Source organism: Pezoporus wallicus, unplaced genomic scaffold, assembly GCF_028554395.1.
Source record: "Pezoporus wallicus isolate ANWC-B61680 ecotype Strahan unplaced genomic scaffold, APGP_CSIRO_Pwel_v1 contig_8232, whole genome shotgun sequence".
Classification (NCBI taxonomy): Eukaryota; Metazoa; Chordata; class Aves; order Psittaciformes; family Psittacidae; genus Pezoporus; species Pezoporus wallicus.
Genome location: NW_026637105.1, coordinates 2,065,341 through 2,070,947, shown reverse-complemented (window position 1 = coordinate 2,070,947; position 5,607 = coordinate 2,065,341). Strand labels below are relative to the sequence as shown.

At 49.3% G+C, this 5,607-nt stretch overlaps 1 long non-coding RNA gene across 1 annotated transcript; it reads left to right on the top strand.

Moving 5' to 3' along the window:
- Positions 1-500: 500 nt before the first annotated feature.
- On the top strand, positions 501-4,776 carry LOC130596204 (uncharacterized). The gene is made up of 3 exons (XR_008971487.1): positions 501-1,052; positions 1,619-1,854; positions 4,746-4,776. It is a non-coding gene; the product is annotated as an uncharacterized LOC130596204 (long non-coding RNA).
- The last annotated feature ends 831 nt before the right edge of the window (positions 4,777-5,607 follow it).

The following is a 5,607-nucleotide window of genomic DNA, read 5'->3' as shown; positions in this document are numbered from 1 at the left end:
ACAACGGGGGATGCGTTGCAGGAATCTGCCAGGCTGAGCATCAGGAGTAAGGCAGTATCAGTGCTCTGTCAGGCATGGGAACTGCTTGAGGTGAGACTGGAGGATCAAGAGGAAAATTACAGTGGAAAAAACAAAGTCTATTGGACTGCCATTGCTTGGGGCTCTGATGAGAGACCCTCTGGCCCCTCAGTGTGTTTGCACCGTTGCTGGAGGCACACAAGTCCCAACAAGGGAGGCTGATAGCAGGGCATTCAGGGCAGTCCCTCTCCAGGGCAGCTGATCCTCATGGGTCCCCATGTCCTCAGTGGGCTCACAGTGGCCACCACAGCAGCTCCACTCCTGTGCTACCCTGCCTGGGAGAGGACAAACCAAACCCAAGTGCTATGGAATGCCACGCAGCAAGGGATGCAGCCAGCACAGGTGGGTGTTCCAAGAGGGGAGCACCCCAGAGCAGAGGGGATGTCCCCGTGGGGTGCCTGGAGAGCTCGGGTTAGCACCCTGTTGGGCCTTTCCTTTATATGAGTGTGAATCCTCCAGATGGAGTTCTGGCACAGAGAAAGCTGATGCCATTTAAATGGAGGGTTTAAGGGCTGCCCTGCTCCAGGAATGGGCTCAGGCTATGGTTAAGTCAGCATCAGGTTAGCAGCAGAAGAGATGGTGCCTGTGCTGGGAAGCACTGCCAGCACAAAGCTCTTAATAGTCTTTCAATGTCTGCAAGGCCTTAAAATCAATCAAAGGATTAATGAAACAAAGCTGGTTTTATGATGCATGATCCAGCTTTGTGCAATTGGATCTAAGTTTGCTTAGGCCCTTCTTTGTGGCTGGGCTTGCTGGTGTGCTGCCTGCAGCCTGGCAGCCTGAGGAGGAGCAGGGCTCCCACCGCTGCCACGGGAGGGATGCCAAGGAGCACAGCTCAGCACTGCTTATGCAAGCCAGTCACTTCCCTCCCACTTAATTCAGCATTTCTCCTTGCAGAAGCTCACTGAAGTCAGGCACTGACCTCTTCTCACCAGCTCTGTGTGGCTTCTGTGACATCTTCTTCCAAGGAACAGGTATTTGGTGTGGTTTCCCTTGTCTCTTACAGGAGTGGCTCCTGGATGTGGGTGCTCAGGTCTGAGCTGGAGCCTGGGAGCAGATACACCCTTCTGCTATACACCCTAGCGAGCCTCATCCTCAGGGGACCACCTTTGGGATGTCACCAGTGACGGAGATGACAAGTCTTGCTCAACCACACACTCTGTCTCCTGGCATTTTCATCCACAGTTCATTTAACAGTGATGACAACAGGAGCAATCCACCTGTCTGACACCAGGCAACATCTCTGTTCCAAACCAGGTGCCAGGAGTGTTTAGCCTTTGCCCAAGCAGTTTGCTTTCTCTCAGGCTGAAAGTTACTCCTAGTGACAGTGTGTGCATGAGAGCTCTTGTCAGGTCCCTGATCCTGTCTGAATTACCCCGACACGCTGTGGCCGCGCTGCACGGGCAGACCTGGATGTTCCCGTTGTACCTGCTAAGCAGTCGCAGTGCCAACGTGATGCGAGGAATAATGAATTCTCCCCTCCAGAACCAAGAAATCTCAGTGTTCTGGCAAAATTCTCCTTTGCCCCACTTTTTTGCAGGCTCGCTTCACACTCTGTGGCCAGGTTGGTTCAGTCCAGCGACGCAGAGGTCGTGATGCGACATAACGCGAAGTGATACCTGGCTGCTGGATTATCCCGCTCCCTGGTATCTGCATTGACTCCAGAGCCTCAGAGCTTTAGGCCTGTCAGCCACCAGGAGTGCAGCTATGCAAATCTGCTGCAAGAAAATGAGGTCTATAAATAAGAGACACCTTGGGCCTCCACATCAGTGCAAGGTAATCCATTGTCTTGCTTGAAATGTAGCTGGTTCTGTCTCATGCTTCTGCATGGAAGTTACAAGGAAAGAAAAGTACGCAGGACAAAACCCAACCTTTACTTACCTGACCTAAAAAATGGAGTGGAGGGGGAATGTGTCTGGGCTGAAACTGGAGCTGGTCTGCCAGGAAGCCAGCCCTTGGATTCCACTCTGTGCTGAGTGGTGCTGTAAGAAACACTTCTGCTTCTTCTGCCTTCTTTGCAGTGGTTGCCTATCGCTTCCTTAAAAGCTTACCTATACTGTTTGCCCAGCAAGGATCTACTTTAGGTGTTAATGCTAACAAACAAACAAAAAGGTTTGTTAAAGCCCAGATGGTTCCTCAATTATACTGCCTTTAAATCTTTCTAAACTGAATGTATTGGCTCTTGGAGGGCACCTCTCTCCTGATCACTGCTTTGGGTGGCCCAGTATTCTTGGGAACAGAGGTCACAGAAATCAGGTGAAATTATTTAATTCTCTTTCTGTGCTGGTTGTTGAAGCATTTACACACCTGTAAAAATATTCAAAACTCTGCAAGAAGACTGATGAAGGGTATAGAACAGCATCCATAGGAGGCACAGCTCCATAGGCTGTGGTTCCTCAGCATGGAAAGAGGTGACTGCAGGACAAAATGACAGCAGTCTCTGCAGTCGTGAGTAGCATGAAGAAATGACCCAGAGGTGATTTGCTTACTGACTCCGGTTCTTCAAACAGAGGAAGGTGGCTCTTGGCACAGTGTGTCATTAATCTGCAGGAATCTTTGCTGCAGAATGTGGGATGCTGAAGGTTTACATAAATTGAACAAAAATAAATAATAAACTGGGCACAGTCATGGAAGGGAAGAGAGAAACCTACCAGCTATTGGATAACAAACCTCACTTGTGTCGTGGGGCTCTGCATGCTGTCTGCTCTGGGACAGTGTTCTGGAGAGGCACTGCTGCAGGCTTTGTGCTGGTCTGACAGTCACCTCTGTTGCCGGACAGGGTATCATTGCTTTGACCTCCTATAGGCGTTTGATGTTACCTTCCTCTGCCTCTCTTCTCCCATGATTTCCATCCCCATCGCCTTTCTCTAAACCTCACAGGTTTAGTGTCACAATTAAGTTCTGCACTGAATATATTCTTGTTTTGAGAAGTGTCCAGACAATTCTTTGTGAAAGCGCCTTCTGGCTGCCTGTACAGCATTCTGAACAGGACAGGCCTTTAGAGAGGCTGGCAAGTCATATAAATAGTAAATAGATGGTTCTGAGAACTGAAGGTTCCCTGGGAAGCCTGAATCTCTAGTTCTGTAACAGCTTGGTTATCAAACAGATGATTTACATCTTATTAGGTATTTCTATCCGTTGATAGAAAAACGCTCTATTGCATAATCTTTCTTTTGCTCCTGATTCAGTTCTCACCGTTGCCACAAGTGCCTTTGGGCCCCTGGACCAGCCTGTTTAGGTAATGAGCTCGGAGCCAGTGGCACCTTGGGGTGCTCAGCCTGGGCCTTGCCAGAGCTGCCTGCCCCTGGGCCACTGCCAGCAGGCACTCGGCTGCACGCCCCAGGGACAGCTCCTGCCTGCTGGTGCAGCTCTGGAGCACCCACCTCGGGGCTCGGTGCCCACTGGGCTCAGTGCCAGCCACTTCTGAGGATGTTTTCCCAGCTTGGATGCAAAACTCAGTCGCTTCTGTTCCAGCATCAGTTGGTTCATTTTTGGTCAAGCTTGTCCCAAGGACAGAATCTGTTTTTCCTGCAGTTGCAGAACTTTGCAGTCCAGGTGCCTGCAGATGTTCAAACATGCAGGCACCAGGAAACGAGAGTGCCTGCAAACCTGAAGCTCACGTCGTGTTTCTCTCCTCCTGTGTCCATTCCACTTTGCCAGCCTGTACATGGACTGCTCTGCTTCTGGAGGATGACCTGAAAACCAAGCAGTGCCCATAGTAATGCATCTGTTTGTTGATACAGATCCGCATCACCAAAGCAGCCTGAGAACTTTAATTACTCCAAAGCATCCCAGAATGCATTGCTTGGTATCAGTCACTGGGAATATATTATCCTTACATGTGAAACAAAGAACCTGGAAACTGTATTCAACAGGCAAGCAAAACAGGGAATATTTTAATCAGCAAAACCAGGGGAGAGTGTTGAGATGAGTGCAGAGAGCAGGGGAATACTGGACTCAATGCCTGATTCCTAATCCCTAAACTGTCTTGCTATAGTATTGGGAAAGCCAGGAGGAATAAACCTAATACCACAGCTTCTTGCCATCAAGAAACTGCGTATTAATACAGTAATGCTAAGGTAATTAACCAAATCAGACTGAGTCCACTGCTGAAAAGGATTTCTCCCCGGAGGGATAAGCAGATGTCTCAATCTAATTATACAAGTTATTTAATCAGAACCAGAGGTTGGGTATCTAATGAAAATACTACCTAATGTGGGGAGAGACATCGTAGCTCTGAAGCAGCGCAAGCAGACGGGGATACAGGCTTCCAAACTGGTGCAGTTTCTGATGCTCTTCTGCTTTATTTCTATACTTGACTCTAAGATCTCAGGATAGGAATGTGGGAAAAAGATCCCTTGTGACATTCTCCTCTGAAAGTCATCAGTGCTTCACGCACCATGCTGCTGACACAGGAACAAGCAGCTGTGTTTTGTCGGAGGCACTTGATAGCTCCAAGTGTTACTGGTTGTCAGCCTTGCTTCACCTGGGTAAAATCTGTAGCAGATGCTTTAAACCTGCCAGTCGTTCTGTGTGCATTTAGCTGATGGAGGGTGTGCAGCTGTTAACATCTGGAAAGCACTCACACTGCAGGCTTGCAGGAAGGGTGCTCACTGTGATCTCAGGGATGGGCAGAGCCCTGAACTTACGGTTCTTGTGATATACAGGTGTCTGAAATGCAAGTGGAGGATCACTCCCCACAGGAGCCCCTGCAGTGAAGACTCACAGGATGGAACACATGCATGCTTCAGCCCCAAGAGAGCAGAGGAGCTGAATTCCTTTCGTTTCACTATAATGGAAACCCAGGTACTCCTTAACAGTTGGCAATAACGTAGTTGCATGCGAGGACCTTTCCCACGTGCTTGAAGGTAGCTGCTCCCATGCAGTCTCGCAGGAGGAGCAAAAGGCTTCAGGCAAGACCATCCCTCTCTGTGCTGGCAGTGCTCACTCCAGCTTCCTGCCCATCTCTCTGTTTAGCACAGTCCATAGATGAGGGTCTTCTCCCTTGATTTCCTCCCGACATCTTTGTCTGCATCTCCACCTCTGCAGCTCGGTTCCTGATGCTGACCAAGGCGTGCTGCTCCTCTTGCCAGCCCCCTCCATTGCGGGGCCAGGCTGGCCAGCAGTGCTGTGTTGCCTAGTGATGCACTTCTGGCTGTCCCATCTCATTAAGCTGTTCAAGCTGCATGCATCCATGAAGAAGTCAGGAGGGAACGCCGGCCCTGGCTGCTTTAATTGGCTTCTTGCATGTGTGTGCACATGCATTGCAGATAGTGCTGGGTCTTCCCAAGCGATCACTGATGGGCAAGGAGTTAAAATGTACAGCTCTGTGGCCAGCTAGGAGCTGCTTTGGAAGCTTTGTTATTTACATATGTTTTTCTTGGTTAGTTTCAATGGATCTTAACTTTATATGTTGTCCAGTTTAAAGAAGTTCGTGTGTTTCCTCTGTATATGTATGAAGTGACAGTCGTGTAGAAAGACCAGGCAACCTTCATGCTCATTCTTCATTCTGAAGCATGGAGCATGTTT